The sequence below is a fragment of the Gymnoscopelus microlampas genome (genome assembly GCF_963454915.1).
Source record: "Gymnoscopelus microlampas genome assembly, chromosome: 20".
In the NCBI taxonomy this organism is placed as follows: Eukaryota; Metazoa; Chordata; class Actinopteri; order Myctophiformes; family Myctophidae; genus Gymnoscopelus; species Gymnoscopelus microlampas.
In genome coordinates this window covers 3,016,690-3,034,462 of record NC_139957.1, presented here as the reverse complement: position 1 = coordinate 3,034,462, position 17,773 = coordinate 3,016,690, and the positions used below count along the sequence as shown (strand labels likewise).

Here is a 17,773-nt window from a genome sequence, read left to right as displayed (position 1 = left end):
GTGAAGCTGTGTCCTGAGTGCCAGCGTGTGGAGGGCAGGGTGAGATGGCTGCTGAGTGTGTAGGTGCCATCAGGCTGGCGCTGGGACTGGCCCTGTGGACCTGATTCAGTTTCATGTACTGTAGGTACACACAGAACTCTGAAATTATGTGATTTGTCAGAAGGTGTCGTCCCAAGTTCCTGTTCCTCAGCTTTGCTGAGCAGTGCAGTTGTTGCTGATAAGACAAAGCTATATATTTGTACTTGAGTAAATTATTTGAGTATCTGTGCTTTACGTGAGTATTTGTACTTATGGATATTTATGACTTTCACTCCACTACATTTCAATGACACATTTTTAGGAAGGAAAAGGGTACATTATGAATTAACCACTTAAACCCTATTTCAAATAATGTGAAAATAGCAGATCTACAACCTCATAACTCGTCGCCATGAGGTGCATTGTTAGCTTGTAGATAATGCTATTTTTACTATTATTGATATATTTTTTAAATGTCTGGAAAATATTTAAATTTGGGGGGGAAATGTCAAAATGTTAATGTTAAATATAATGTATTTTTGTATTTGTATTATATATTATATGTAAACATGTACTTTTGAATACTTAAGTTTTAAGTTCTCCGGTACTTTAATTCAAGTACACATTTGACACATCAACTTTCACTTTAACCAGGAGTATCTATTCTTTGACTCAAGTAGCCTACTGGGTTTGAGTACTTTGTCCACCACTGCTTATTTTCCCTTACATACACATAGTAAGAAAGATCACAAGGCAGACTATAGGTGTGCAGAGTGAAGTTGCAGCGTCCTCTGGTGGACAAATTTAAAAAGATAAAAGAGTGACATTATGCACTTGCTGTGAGCATCTCAACTAGTAAGAATATCATTTATATTTACCTCCGGGTTTTGGTCAATGCCCACACCCCTGCCCGACCACTCCGGTCTGCCACCTCGGGGCGACTGACTCCCTCCCCACTCAACGGTCCTTCTGGTCGATCGACACGGTCACGACTTTTTTCTGTTCTGGCCCCACAGTGGTGGAATGAACTTCCCACTGATGTCAGGACAGCAGAGTCACTGCCCATCTTTCGCCGCAGGCTGAAAACCCACCTCTTCAGGAAACACTACCCTTCCTCTTTGCCTGGCCTACTTGTTGTTAACTAGTTGTAGGAACTATTGTTGTATTGTTGTATTGGATCTATTAGCTCGTGCTCATCTGATTTGGCTATTTTATCTCATGTGTTTATGAAAGTAGATAGCTGATATATTGCACTTTTACCTTAGCGCTAGGTATACTCTTGGTTGCTTGTTTTTACAGGAAATGCACTTAAGACCTCTGGTGATTAGTAGTTTCGTTCCCTACCTATGTTGAATGCACTTATTGTAAGTCGCTTTGGATAAAAGCGTCTGCTAAATGACTGTAATCTAATGTAATGTAATTTTAATGTGTTCTTATTGTTGACAAAAATATATCCATCATATTGGAGAACTGTTAAGTATGGCATGCCTGAGGGTAGGTCATGCCTCAGCTCTCTGAGCAGGTTCACACCATCAGGCAAATGAATACAGTAAACCATACTATCTTGAGGTGGAGTCTGAAGAGGTGACACTTTTCCTAATTTAAAGATTTTGACCAGCTCTTACGAATGCTGCTAAATAATGAGATACATCTGGGTCATTTCAGTCCTAAACTAAATATAGTTTAGGAAGTATTTTTTTTCTAGATCAGGGCCCACTTGAAGTGTTTGTGGCCCCCCCCCCCATCTGACCACTTAACACTGCAGCCATTCAGCTGCCGTGCATTTTCCATTTTCAGAACATGCTATAGTTCAACATGCTAGTTCAATAATCCATTAACTGATTGTGTTCTGGCTTGGATCATTGGAACTAATGTAGTATACTTTATGTTCCGTATTCATTAGAACAATAAAAACACATTTTTCAAGGTTTCTGAGAAAAAACAAAGACAGTTTATTTACATCATTCTTATTTTTAAATACTGATATTATATTATCAATACAATCTTATAGTGTTGTGCCAATTATTTAGGGGGCCCACTTGCAATATCCTCACGGCCCACAAGTGGGCCCCTACCCATAGATTGGGAATCGCTGAAATAGACTGTTGGACTGCAGCCCCTTCGACCCTATGCTGATTACAAACATGTATGTCTGACCCCTGCCCTTTACCCAAGACACGCACACGCGCACACGCGCACACACACACACACACACACACACACACACACACACACACACACACACACACACACACACACACACACACACATTAAAATTCTCAGCAATAATTTAAGTCAGAGTGTGTACAAATGTAAGAGTGGCATACACCCCTTAAAGTTGTATTTTATTATCTCTGCTCATTAGTTTCAAACAAGCAGCCAACCATAAACACTCTCTTCCTCTGTCATTTGCATGTAGTCAGCAGATAGATACTGAATCCCAAAAGGATTTGTGAACAGCCAGGTGTTAGAATCTCATATAGTGTGTTGTGAGACTAGACAGGATTATAGTTAGTGTGGTTGCCCAACAGGGCAACCAGACTATAGATATCTTCACACTTTACTTATTATTATTATAGATAAACAATACTTTGAGCCGCATCTCCTCCCACAGTTTATTTTTCCCAATTTAGTGCCATATGTCAAAATGACCGGTCTCACCGGGAATCGTGTGCTTGTATTTTGCTAAGAGATTGGTTAAATAGTTTTATTGATATTGATTTATTAGTGCATTAAATTGCCCCATCCACTTTAATGTAAAAGTGAAAAAACTCAAATTCAAGTATTTTTTTCTCAGAAACCGTAAGAGCTAGAGTTACTAGATTTGGAGGAAAGGTTCATAATATTGTCCGAAATTATTATAAAAATAATTAAACCAATTGGCCTCATGGTGGCGCTATAACAGCCCCCTTTACGTTTTGGCCTATAACTTTTGAACCGTAGGTCGTAAAATCAAAAAATTTTCCCTGGATTTCTTGGGTCATTACGCAACTTTCCATATAGGCCACGCCCATTTGCGTCTGGATAGATTTTCCGCCATTTTGAATTTTCTTCAAAACACACTTTTAGCTCCTCCTCCCATATATTTTGTCCAAATTTCACAAAAATCGGTACACATGATCTCTGGACCCATGCGATAATCTGGACCGAAACAGAATTTTGATAGTCCATACCATTCGTCCGTAAATGGCTTCCAAAGTTAGCGGAAGGGGCCCGTTTTACAAAAAAGGCCACAAATCACAAACGAAACGTCCAGTCAATCCCAAATTTGAATCACATGTCAAGGGTGGTTTACTCAACAAATCCCCAAAAGCATTTCCACTTTGATCCATAGGGGGCGCCACAAATGCTCAAACTGTAACAGTTTGATGCAAAAACCTTATGTTGGGGGGATCAATCCTCTCAAAATGAAACGCAAGTGATCTCAGGAGTTATGTGACAATGTAATTGGCGCAGCCTCTGATGGTATTCCTCCCAGCGTATTCCTCGAGTCCCGACGGCAGCGATCCGCGACTCGCGTCGGCGCAACCACACTCTGCAATTGCCCTGAATTGCGACGCGTCTAGTTTTTAGTGTTTTTGTCTACCGGCTCAATATTATTGTCCTGCTAAATAAGTGACCATATTTCTCATGCTAATGGTTTTAAGTGTGTTCTCTACAAAAACTCATCTCATACAACCAGCACGTGGTTACAGTCCATTTCAGTTCCTCTTTCATGTCTGTGACTCCCATCCGACGCATGTAAGACTCAGGTACCTTGTACTGGTGTTTATTCTCTTCAAACAACGTAGAACTGACAATTACATACAGAAAGACAAAAAACAAAACATCAACTTGGGCATTCTGACGTTCACAATAATATACATGACTTTCACAGACTCACAACAACTACTGACCACTTTGCCTGCTTGCACACGAATGGGGGTGGGGTCGACTTGGAACTTCAGTCTTTCTGCAAAACCTTTGCTTTTCTCTTCTTTACATTCTTTTATTTCACTTTCTTCTATTTTACTTTAATTTCTTTCTTTCTGTTAAACTCTCCTTCTCTCCTCCTGCTCTCTCACAGTGGAATGAATGCTGCTGCCCTCTTCTCCAGCATAACAGGTGTCACCAACATACTTGATTACCAAAAACACAGCTGTAACAAGTGGCACCTAATTGGAAAACTTACAACACATAGAACACACATAGAGCGCCCCCAAGAGACATGCCACTAGAAGGACAAATACACAAAAATAAAACAATGACCTGATGCCAGCAGTAACAACGTCTTTTCGTGAGTGCAGATCTCACGTACGCCGCACGTCTTGGTTTCTGTCCTGAAGCTCTCTACCTCTCTCTGAAACTAAATGCACCTCAGAACCTCTCATCAGGATCACTGTAGCAGACATCCCTTTAACATGCAGAGTAAATTAATTGTTTCCTGTGAGCAATGAGCATTTTGTAGCATTTCAAGACAAACCTATTAGAGAAGCTCCACTTTTTTTACAGCCAGCACTTCAAGAACCATTTCTGCAGAATATTCGCCTATTTTTTCCATATGTAGCCTGTTATGACCTGCCCAGAATAGGGACACTATAGGGTTCATGTGGTTAATTACCCAATTGTAGAGTTTGAGGAAAGTCGTGGTTTTAGTTTAGTTTTTTACCATGAGGTAACCGACCTATAAAACTATAAATATTATGTTATTTTCTAAATCAAGTTATGTATGTTAATACAAGTTTAGAATTATAACTGTAAGATGTAGTTTGAAAACAAATCATTGAAAGTAAAAAGAGTAAAGTAATAGCAACTACTCTTTGCCTTATCAGTATTCATACCCCAATATATTCAACTTCTTAGATTGTTCTTGATAATTGTCCAGAAGCTTTGCTGGTAGGAGATTCATTAATAAAACATCTAAAACATCTTATTGTTAGCATGTCAAATAGATGCTGAACATCTGGATTAAACAGACTAAAGCGGGAGGATGATGTTACCCTCATGTCTGACCAATTAGTGATACAATTTACTTTTAGTAATCAGTAGGGTTTTTTTTAACTATACTGTATAGACCTGTTACACAAGACGTAACAATAAATAACCTTGAACCTGAAATAATACGTGTTAAGTACTGTAAAACATATGTCTATGACAAATGTGGTGGAGACGGGTCATGATTTAATTACTTTATTCAACACAGAGAAGAAATCAGCAAAACATTAAGAAATTCACCTCTATGTCTGTCCCTCATCACCAGAGAGCCTCAGTCAGTGGCTTTATAAAAGAGAATATCATCATCACATAGACTATAAAGCTGTATAACATTGCAGACTATTGTAATTGTATGTGTGTGTGTTTTCCTGGTCCATCTATTCTCTGTTCATCAGCAGAGAATAGATAATGTGTTCTTCTTGTCTCAGAGGGAACACTGTTGCTTGTTGACACTCTTGCTCAGTGGGCTGCTGAGAGCTGAGTGACTCAGGTGACAGCTGAAGCTGTGTCCTGAGTGCCAGCGTGTGGAGGGCAGGGTGAGATGGCTGCTGAGGGTGTAGGTGCCATCAGGCTGGCGCTGGGACTGGCCCGTGTGGACCTGGGTGCCCGTCACAGAGGCTCCGTCCTCAGACCAGGACAGGGTGGCACCGTCAGGGTGGTAGCCCTTGGCCAGGCACAGCAGGGTGGCACTGCTGTCCCCAGAGAGAGGAGGCTGGACTGGAGCCATCAGGACCAGACTGGGGGGAGACGGAGGACGAGCTGAGAGGAGAGGACACATGACAACATGTCACTTAATGTTACAAATATTCTTTATTACATTTGAAATTAAGTCCAATATTACTTTGTTCGATTTTACTATCTAATAGATTCATTAATATTGTAAAAGCCACGTATTGTTAATTTCATCCAGAGCTTAATTATTTGTTTAATTTATGTTCTTTGATACACAAACATTTTGGGCATGTTTGTGGTCATGACTATGTTTCCTCAATTTACGGTTAGGCTTGGGGTTAGGAGTTAGGATTAGTTTAGAGGGAACATAGGGGAGGGCGAACATGGTCCCCATATTATAATTTTAAAGCCAGACTTGAGTATTATTAATAAAGCACCATTGACAAAATTAATTGGTGGATCAGAAAATAAAAGTGAAATCTATTAAAATTATCAAAATTTCAACAAGAAATAGCCTATGTTCCTGTTGTTATTTATCTGAAAAGGTGTACTTATTACAAGCTGTATGTAGATTTAATACTTGTTTTTCTATTTTAAATTAACAGCAATTTTGTGGTTGTACTAAAAATATTTGCAAAAATAATAGCACCCACTCTTACACCAGTATACTTGTGATATGACAATAAAGTGAAGTCATTGAAGTTGAGTTGAGATTGATGAAATGACTGCAATATAAAAAAATACAAATACAAATATGTCTGTTGAATGTTTGAATGAATTCCAATATTCTTTCAATAGATTTTACCATCTAATAGATTCATCAGCAGAGGATTGTAAAATCCATTATTGTAAATTCCATTCAGAGTTTCAATGCATGTTTAAAACTATGCTTGATTATAGTTAATAAAAACATATAGCAACATAATCACTATATGGAACCATTTATCTTTGTACCTGATTATCTTTAATTAAAAGTTAAATACATTAAAAAATACTTGTATCTCCTTGCCTGTACAATTATGTTCCTTTGTATTACTTTCAATAACTTGAGAAAAGCCAAACTTACCAATAATGACTTCAGTCCCTCCACCAAAGGCAGTGTCTCACAGTGATTTGTCTCCGTACAAAAACCTCTGTGCTGTAAACTGCTGCTCAGGGTTTCTCTTCATGCTTCACTCACTACAAGTGAGAACTTTAAATCCATGAAAAGACTGATAATAGACTAAATATAGACTCTGAAGAGTCTGAACCTATGTCTAATGTATGATCACTTTACCTGACACAACTCAAACAGGTTCTGCTCTTCCATTGCTTTTAGTTCATTCTAAACATGTTTGTAGGGTTTTTGTATGGGCTCCTCACTGAACTGTAACACTGTGGTCTGGGTCACAGCTTCCACAAGTAGCACAGTAGTACATTGCAGAATCTTCAGCCTGGACTCCATTGATGAGCAGAGGCTGTGTTTGGTCTGAAGAAGATCCAGAGGTAGAGAATCTACTGGGGACTCCACTTGCTCTGGAGCCAGTTGTATAAAGTAAAAACTTTGGAACACCACCAGGTTTCTGTTGGTACCAGAACAAAGTATTGCTGTTGCTTTGGCCACCACTTTGAGTACATGGGATTTTCACATTGGCTCCCAGGTTCACAGAGACAGACTTGGGCTGGGTCAGAACAATAGCTGCTCCCAAACCTGTGGAAAAAATACGCTTTAATTCATTAACTTTGAAGACCATAAGAAACTCACTTATTGCGTCACAAGAAAGAAAAATCAAAGATTCTGATTAAACAGAATGTGTTGGTCTAGTGTGTGAATAATTCTTACCACTCAGGGTCAACAGCAGGGCAGTGAGTGAAGCTGTAGAAAAGGCCATTGTCTGGTCTAAGATCAGTTCAGGTGCTGCAGAAAGATACCTATGATGTCTCTGTTCACAATACTCTGTACTTCAGTGGAACTCTAAAGCCTTCTATACAAGAAGCCTCACAGACTGAAACCATTCCACTCATCCTCTATAAGACACAATCTACAACCAGTCATCCATTCTCTTCAAACAAGCAGCCAACCAGAAACACTCTCTTCCTCTGTCATTTGCATGCAGTCAACAGATGAATACTGAATCCCAAAATGGTTTGTTAACAGCAGGTGTTCAAATCTCAACAAGTCTTAGAACTGATATGGGGCGTTTTGAGACACAATTACTATACTTAGCTTAACGTTGTTCATCTTTCTGTCCCTGTTCTACATATCATTGGGCTGCTAAATCAGTGATCATCCTTCCCATGCTAATGGTTAAGTGTGTGCAATGCAAAAAAACTCATCTCATACAATAAGCATGTGGTTACAGTCCATTTCAGTTCCTCTTTCATGTCTTTTTGTGAGTCCAGATGTTGTCTTGGTTTCTGTCCTGAAGCTCTCTATACCTCTGAAACTAAATGCACCTCTGAACCTCTCATCAGGATCACTGTACCAGACATCACAGCACTTTAACTCTTTCACTGCCAGAGTATATACACATAAATAAGGCCCAGACTGCCAGCGATGTTTCGATTTTCTTACCTTTTCAAGTAGTCACAGAATATTTATCTCCAGTATGATCGACACAACTCAAACAGGTTCTGCTCTTCCATTGCTTGTTTTTGTATGGGCTCCTCACTGAACTGTAACACTGTGGTCTGTGCCACAGTTGTTGTTACAAGCACAGTAGTACAGAATCTTCAGCCTGGACTCCATTGATGAGCAGATACTCAGTTTTATCACTTGAGGCACCAGAGTAAGAGAACCTACTGGGGAGTCCACTTGCTCTGGTACTCTCTGTGAAAAATAAAAACATTGGAACACCACCATGTTTCTGTTGGTACCAGAACAAAACATAGCTGCTGCTGTTACCACTTTCAGTACAGGAGATCTTCACATTCTCTCCCAGGTTCACAGAGACAAACTTGGGCTGGGTCAGAAGTGATGATGATTATGATGATGATGATGATGATGATGATGATGATGATGATGATGATGATGATGATGATGATGATGAGGAGGAGGAGGGTGTCGTCATTGTGTATACTTCTATTATACATTTTCTGTGTTTATTTATTTATATTTTCATTTTTGTTCAATGACTATGTTTGACAAATCCATATCTGCCACTGATACTGTAATCATCAGCACTGAGGCTGTATAGTTGAACTGCATATAGTTCAACAAGATTCTACTTGATTCAAAGTAAATTCAAAGTGATTGTAGATTCGTAGTTGATTTCTAATGTATCATATATTGGGGTGTATGTTATAACTTCAACAGTCTTCCCCCCACCCCCACCCCCTAACCCCCTCTCATTATTGTTGTCAAGACTTTAAATTACTTTTTTTAAATACAATTACAGGTATGTATTACATTGTGGAACTATTTGATGAGTAATGTTAGTTAAGTAAAAACATTTTCTAACTTCTATATTCTTCTAACTTCTTTAGTTTGTAAAAACTATGCTTTCACAGTAGTTTCAGTGTTGTTGTGATGCATTCTCGCAATATAGTATAATAAACAGTTTGTAAATGTATGTAACTGAATGCCTGTTTAATTTGAATTTTGCTTGAAATCAGGTGTTGCACTGTCTGTCTGTTTCTCTCTCTCTCTCTCTCTCTCTCTCTCTCTCTCTCTCTCTCTCTCTCTCTCTCTCTTTCTCTTTCTCTATCTCTCTCTCTCTCTCTCTCTCTCTCTCTCTCTCTCTCTCTCTCTCTCTCTCTCACTTGTGTGTGTGTGTGTGTGTGTGTGTGTGTGTGTGTGTGTGTGTGTGTGTGTGTGTGTGTGTGTGTGTGTGTGTGTGTGTGTGTGTGTGTGTGTGTGTGTGTGTGTGTGTGCATGCGTGCGTGCGTGCGTGCGTGCGTGCGTGCATGTGTGCGCGCGTGCGTGCGTGCGTGCGTGTTAAGGTCTTAGTTCGATTTATTCAGCACAAAACAAGAAGTTATTAGTTGTTTCCGTGAGTGCAATACCCCCCCCGCCTCCCACCCCCCACCCATCGTGTGCTATGAATGCCTGGATTAAAAAAATACTACTTTCCCAGCATGCAGAGCAGAGCCATGAGATTTCATCTGGGTGTGTTTATCCTAATCCACGCATAATGCTTTTGAGGAGATCTGCCAGAGACTCATACGGATGTGCCGTTATACAGTGCATGGGTACGTTATTCCCTGGGCAAGCTGTAACAATAAATACATTATGTTTTATTTTTCATTTTCTTTTTAATCGTGCATAATTCGATCATAATCAGACTGAACTGACAATAAGCGTGTCTTCAAGTCGACTTAAGTTGTCTATATTTGCTAAGATGTGGTGATGACAGGGATGATGCTGTGGTCCTTGTTGACAGACAGATGGGTGAATGAGAGTGTGTGTCCATGTATATGCGTACACATATTTGTTGTGTACTGTGTTTGATCTCATCCCTCGCTCTATTTCCCTTCCCCCTGTTCCCTCTCACGACCCTCCAGTCTCTATTTCTCTTCTCTCTTTCACCCGATAGCTGCTAGCTGACGCTGTTAGCCACTGGCATCGTCTTTACTCAACCTCACCTTCTGATGGCTTCTGGATCACAGTGAGTAGCCACCTGATTTTTTTAACTTAACCACTTAAGTATCATAGGGCTGTATACTAGTGCCTTTTCCGTTTTCTCTTATTGTGGAGAAAGCTTTCGCTGAACACACCAGCAAATACGGATGCTGGGGTTTAGGTGGTTAAATAAAACTAGCAACACCACAATGTAGAAATACTCAGTAAAAAGTCAAAAGGCCTATACGTTCAGAACATTAGCGTAAAAGTAGAAAGGTATTTGCCTCAAAATCTAGTTAAAGCACCAAATGTAAAAAAGTATTCGTCATTTTAGACAGCCAAATTATGAATTAAGTCTTAATTGTTTAATAAATGTTTTGTAATAATAATATTTGTCGCTGGGATCTGGTTGAGTGAAAGTGTAAAGTGTATAAAAAAGTGACAATAGGCCTACTCACAGTAAATAAATCTATCTATCTATCTATCTATCTATCTATCTATCTATCTATCTATCTATCTATCTATCTATCTATCTATCTATCTATCTATCTATCTATCTATCTATCTATCTATCTATCTATCTATCTCAGGATCAATATTTCATGAAAGGTTCAAAAGGCCTGCTGACATGATTGATTAAGTCTTCATTATTGGACATACATAGAATGAACAGTAGTTTGTAGAATGTGGGAACAGACACAGGGGACAGATACAGTTCAGACTCTTCTATTCACTTAGCTAATCATTTAAATCCGACAACCACCTGAAACAATTTAGTAATATTGGAATCGAAATGAAAGGAAGATTAATTGTGATGCAGACTGTTACAGTCTATAGGGGAGATTTGGTACATGTATAAGTCTAGCTGAGCATAATCATGGTTTCCAGAAAGTCGTGTGTGTGTGTGTGTGTGTGTGTGTGTGTGTGTGTGTGTGTGTGTGTGTGTGTGTGTGTGTGTGTGTGTGTGTGTGTGTGTGTGTGTGTGTGTGTGTGTGTGTGTGTGTGTGTGTGTGTAATTAACCGTAAATATATCGAAAGTGATATTTAGAACCAATAACGGACTTAATCTAGCTCGATTTTTGTATAATTGTAGCGATTTTTGTATAATTGACTAATTTGATTAGTCTGATCACTTAACCCTGTTATTATACTTTGTTGTACAGTACAGGTGTTCACTACAAGCTCACAATACATCGCATCGCAACGCGTGTTGCGCTTGTAGATCAGCTATTTTCACATTAAAACATTTTTTTGGTTTATTAATTGTATTTGAGGCAAAGTTTGAAATAATACTGATTTGAAGTAATATCGCCCAGTCCTGGTGTGTTGGTTGGTTGGTGAATAAAACGACAGAGCACCAGGTGCTATAGCTTACTGACCTCTCTGTGTGTTGGCACAGTGACTGTAATAAAGTATAAAGGTTCACAGGTGCTATGTCAGTGTGAGGACGTGAGGGAATCATGGGGCTACTCTCCACCTCAACCTTTATAGGCTATATGTTTCTTTTGAAGGCACAATATTTGTATATATATAGAGAGAATCTGCTTTGAAACATGATTGGACCAGCTGGAAAAGTCACTCCGAAAGGGAGGGATGCTCTTCCCCCTCCACTTCTGTCATCGAGATGCCCTTATAACTGCCTATTGTTCAATGGTCTGCTGACCATGAAATGTTGAACCAGAGTTGGAGTTCTAAACTTGAGCCAAGGGGCACACAAATAATTTCTTGGATACAAGAATACCCTGATGAACTCCGTAATTTATATATAAAATAGACATTACTATATTTGTCTGCATCTCACGACTCAACCTTTTCAGGCTGTGACCCCACAAAATAATCATATTTGAACCGGGGACCCCCACGCTGTTACATTTAGTTTGACTCTGTTCCACAGATAAATATTGCGAAAATAGCAGATCTACAAGCTTGAGCTTGCACATTCGCTATTAAAAAAAAAAGTTCTTATATTATTTGACAATTTGGCCGATGTTTGACTATTTACGCACAATCTTAAAATTAACCATTAACACAAATGTTTATATCAGATTGCGGGTCTAGAAATACATAAGGCTTATCCTTTCCTGAGATAAGATTACTGAAGCTAACGAAGCAACACGCAGAAGATGATCCCAAGTCTTTACTTCATGTATGTATACACACAACACTGGGTAAAGAAGACTCTGTTCATAATCAGGACGGGAGATTAGCATCTGTCCCCTGGCATTCAGCCTATAATCTCACTCTGTATGGCGACCACATGGAAATCCTTTGTCATGTGGGTCAGGCGCTTAACATGACAGGAGCAGGGTAGCCGCATATTAGGCAAATGGGATGACATGTGTCATGTTAGTGAACTGCCTTATACTGAACATAGGAATGAGAGAACTGAAAATGTCTAGATCGGTGGTGCTCTACCTGTGGGTCGACTCGGGTCCCACATGATTTTGGGCCTTTTATGACCTTTTTAATACCTAAAAAAGAAATGAAACGAGAAATGAAATGAAAAAAGACCATTACAGCATCAAAAGCAATCAACAAACTATACTACAGTATAAAACCTAGTCAAACATTGGCCAAATTGTCAAATAATATAAGAAAAAGAAATCCCCTGAGCAAGCAGGAAGGCTAGTCTATTTTAGTATGCTAAAAATGTCAGCACTTGCGGAGGACACCAGGTTCAAATCCGGGGTAGAAGAGTAAAGTTAATTTTTAATTGAAAACATCGCCTGTATGAATACAGATGTGCCTTGAGATTTATGACTTTATGACTTATTGGTGACAAATAAGGTTACAAAAAGTGTGTTAACCACTGCCTTACATTGTACATAGAAGAATCCAACTAGAGTTTTTATTTATTGGGTACGATGAGAAAGGTAGGAAAGGAAAGATGACTTGCAAGTTGCATGCAGTATCAATTTGGCTCATGGCCCTGTTTGATGATGTCATGCATGATGCAACACATGTCATGATCAAAATTCATACCATTCATACCAGATTAGGATCTATCACACACACACACACACACACACACACACACACACACACACACACACACACACACACACACACACACACACACACTTGCAGTGAGTCTCTCCTGAAACTAATGCGTGAGGTCATTCTTGATATGTAATGTATGTCATCTGTCGCAACACACAGAAATCTGTATCATCTGTATAATTTCCAGTTTATTTTCATTGGAAGTGCACATGAACAAGCATAAATGACACTGATATAATGTGCTGACGTACTGATGATGATGAATGACTCAGACAGACACATTAGGGGTAAAAGCCACAACACATTTATTAAAGTCCAACATTAAATTAAACTAAACTAGTCAGTACTGTCCTTAAAGGTCTGTCTACTGTCCTTAAAGGTCTGTCTATTTCTTTTGGGCTGTAAATGGTCTGCACTGCCTTTTAAATCAGCCTTATAAATCATTGGTTCTCACAGTGGGATCTTTGTGCTATGAGCTTGTAGATCAGCTTTTTTTGCTAATCTTTGCATATACAGTACATATATCTCTTTTTTAAGCATTTGATTGTGAGCTTGTAAATCGGCTATTTTCAAATGGCAGAAATATATATAGGGCTGAAGTGGTTAATGTATGTTTTGTGATAATAATCTAAATCTGCAAAGTAACTACTGTATGAATTAAAGCTGTCAAATAATTGTAGTGGGGTAGAAGTAAAAGTATTAAAAATGGGAAACACTCCAGCAAAGTAAAAAATCCTCAAAAGTGTACTTAAGCACAGTACTTAAGTAATTGTACTTAGTTACTTTACACCACTGGGGAGCAGCATGCATTGGGCTGATTTTGATTTGACCTGGTTGGTTCAGTGTGCTTCAGCTGCTTCTTGCTCTGTTGCCCAGCTGGACGTTGTAGTGCAGATCCAGGTTCTATCCCTTCCTTCCGCCTGCATGGATTAAATGTTGTTTACTACTATTAATTCAGCCGCCTGGTGCACTCACGCTCATGTGGGAGCTCTGTGCGCGCGTGCACACACACACACACACACACACACACACACACACACACACACACACAGCTGCACTCTCAAACGCACACAGACACACAAACACACACACACACACACACACACACACACACACACACACACACACACACACACACACACACACACACGAAAAGTTTGTTCGAAAAGTTTGGTAAAAGTCAAAACTTTGATTTAAATTTGTTGATTTAACTCATTTATAATACTATGCCATCAGTGCCGTGAGGCACACGGTTTATGGACGCCGCCAGAACGTTAAGAAGTGGTGTTAAGAACGTGGATACAACAACCGCAGGCATGTCCAATAAAGACAACAAAGACAATGTTGCACAAGAGCTCAGAAAGCTTTCTCAAAAAATCAACGAGATGAATGGGAACATCAGAAAAGAGATTAACAGCAAAGTGGATCAGCTCGATTCAACTATCCAGAAAAGCCAGACAGGTTCTGGCCGAGCTGGCCAAACAAGGCAAAGAGATACGCACGCATATGGACCTGGAGATCGGGCGTTTGGAGGCAAGAATCGACACCCTGGAAAGAAACATGGAAGGGCCGGCCATCGCATCAAAGCCACGGTTTGATCCAGACGTGTCGCTTGTCATCTCGGGTCTCCCAGAGGACGAGAATGAAGATCTCCAGTCTCGAAGGGCCTCGACAGCGAGGCCGTACCTGTCGCGATGGAGAGAATGCGTAGCCGTGGGAGAGGACCGGGGCTGGTGAAAGCCGAGTTCAGCTCCGTGGACGAGAAGGTCGCTATACTACGGAAAAAGCAGCAACTACGAGAGCAGGAGGAATTCGCCAAGGTGTATACGATCGGCAAAATCTCATACCGACAGGTTGATTGAAATCAACTTCAAGACTCTTCTCCAGGAGCTCCCGGGAGGGGCAGACTTCTATGTGGCTGGAAATGGACGTCTACGGAGAAAAGAGAAACGATCGGGGGGTTCGGGGTTTGCTGAAACGGGTCAGCGTAGTCCAGAACGTACATGATGATCTATCCATCCCTTACCGGACACATTAACACTGGCTCACTGGAACATTAACGCCTGGACTGATCTGAACAGTAGGTTACGATCCACTGTATTAACATCTTTATCACCCGATTTAATTTTTTTAAATGAAACCCATTTATCTGGAGACCAAACTATTTGTTTAGATGGGTATGTTTGGTACGGACATAATAGAAAGACACACATCAAAGCACCAAGAGGGTCAGGAGGTGTGGGGATATTGGTCAAATCATATCTTTTTAGTATATTTAGGTTTCGAGAGCCTGTAAGGCTTCGAACCCTATTACATCTCTACACTTTCATTATTATTCTTCCGCCGGTTTTGCCAGTTCTGGCCTAACCGCGTGGTCACTTCTTATGAAATTCGGCAATATGGTAGAGGGCTATGCCAAACGGCGAAAACCCGAAACTCACAACCATTGGCCAAAGGGTGGCGCTGTAGCACTCAATTGAACATGTGCCAACTTTGAACAGGTACAGCTCATGCCCTGTTCGACCTACAGCCATGAAACTTCGATACACACATGCGTCTCCTCATGCCTAACAACTTTCGCTGTTTGACTTTTGACCTCTGACCTTTAGATCTCCCACCATTTCGAATTCTATGAAAAGCAGTAAAAAGCAGTAAAAAAATCACTTCTCCTGGGATTTATGAGCAATCTGTACGAAACTGTATACACATGAACTTTGGACCAATGCCGACAAACGTAACTTAGCGGATTTTCCATAAGTGAAAACGTTAAGCTTTTATAAGCCAATGAAAATTGCAGCTTTTTTTAAATTATTCATCTGCCCCTAACACATACATGCAGACTCACATTTGTTTGACACTTTGCAATATTGTAGAGGGTCCTTCCAAGTATCACTGAAACCAATCTTACTCCAATTGGTCAAAGGGGGGCGCTATAGCAATTTTTTGAAAATGCAAACTTTAAACAGGCAAAAGTCATGCCTCGTTTGGCCGACAGCCGTTAAACCTGCTTACACATGTGCCTTGACTCATGAGGAACACATGTATCACTTTGACCAGTAAGCTCTGCCCTTAGATTGTCTGCAATTTTGAGCAGTTTGAAAAACATTTAAATCCAGGATTTCTGAGCAATTTGCATGAAACTGTGTCAAATACATGTTTGAGGCCCTTTTTCACAGGTTCAGGTGTGTTGGTTCAATAGCTTGATCGCTTAATCATCTGCCTTGAAACCATAGGGTAGCCGGTTCGAATCCCACCTCAGGTAGACTTAATTATAATTGCATTGCACACAACATGACTATACCAATGAATACATGTGCAATTGTTAAAGATGACGAGAAATGCATACTTGAAAGTAGTTCTTTTCAATGTATGACGTACTTCATTCGCGCTTTTGTTTTGTTTTGTTGGATTCTCCCTTTTCACTGTCTAAGGCTGTGTATTGGATAGCTCCACCAGTAGAGTGTGAGTCTCATGTGCCGAAGGTCCCTGGTTCGAATCCCACTTATTACAGTTCACATTTAAATTGCATTGTACAAAACATGACCCTGTTAATTCAGACAAGTGCAATGTTTAGACAATAACACGAAATGCTTTTGAGAGTAGTTTTTTTTTATGTATGACATACTTTCTTGTGAAAATAGCCGATCTACAATCTCACACCTTTTTAGATAGCAACGCGTTGTGAGCTTGTAGATCGACTATTTTCCACTAGTTTCCATTCCGAAATATATTGAGCAGTTTGAAAAACATTTAAACCAAGGATTTCTGAGCAATTTGCGTGAAAGTGTGTCATGTGTGTGAACTCCCTTTTCACTAGTACAGGTCTGTTGGCCCAATGGCTTAATCATCTGCCTTGAAACCACAGGGTTACTGGTTCGAATCCCACGTCATGTAGAATTCATTATAATTGCATTGCACACAACATGACTGTATCAATGAATGCATGTGCAATTGTTAACCAGTAAACTCCGCCCTTAGATTGTCTGCAATTTTGAGCAGTTTGAAAAACATTTAAATCCAGTATTTCTGAGCAATTTGCGTGAAAGTGTGTCATGTGTGTGAACTCCCTTTTCATCAGTTCGGGTCTGTTGGCCCAATGGCTTAATCATCTGCCTTGATACCAGAGCGTCGCCGGTTCAAATCTCACCTCATGCAGACCTCAACTCAATTGCATTACACACAACATGACTGTATCAATGAATAAACATGCAATTGTTAAATGAAACGCTTATTGAGAGTACTTGTTTTCAATGTATGATGTACTTCATTAGGTTTCGAGAGCCTATCAGGCTTCGAACCCTATTACATCTCTACACTTTCATTATTATTCTTCCGCCGTTTTTGCCAGTTCTGGCCTAACCGCCTGGTCACTTCTTATGAAATTCGGCAATATGGTAGAGGGCTATGCCAAACGGCGAAAACCCGAAACTCACAACCATTGGCCAAAGGGTGGCGCTGTAGCACTCAATTGAAAATGCCAACTTTGAACAGGTACAGCTCATGCCCTGTTCGACCTACAGCCATGAAACTTCGATACACACATGCGTCTCCTCATGCCTAACAACTTTC

General features: G+C 40.0%; 1 gene segment (V, D, J or C); it reads right to left on the bottom strand.

Annotated features, from left to right (window-relative positions):
* Nucleotides 1-5,406: 5,406 nt before the first annotated feature.
* Nucleotides 5,407-7,623, bottom strand: LOC311035900 (immunoglobulin kappa constant-like). The segment is given in 3 exons: nt 7,487-7,623; nt 6,731-7,354; nt 5,407-5,751 (listed from the first exon to the last, which is right to left on the bottom strand).
* Nucleotides 7,624-17,773: the final 10,150 nt, after the last annotated feature.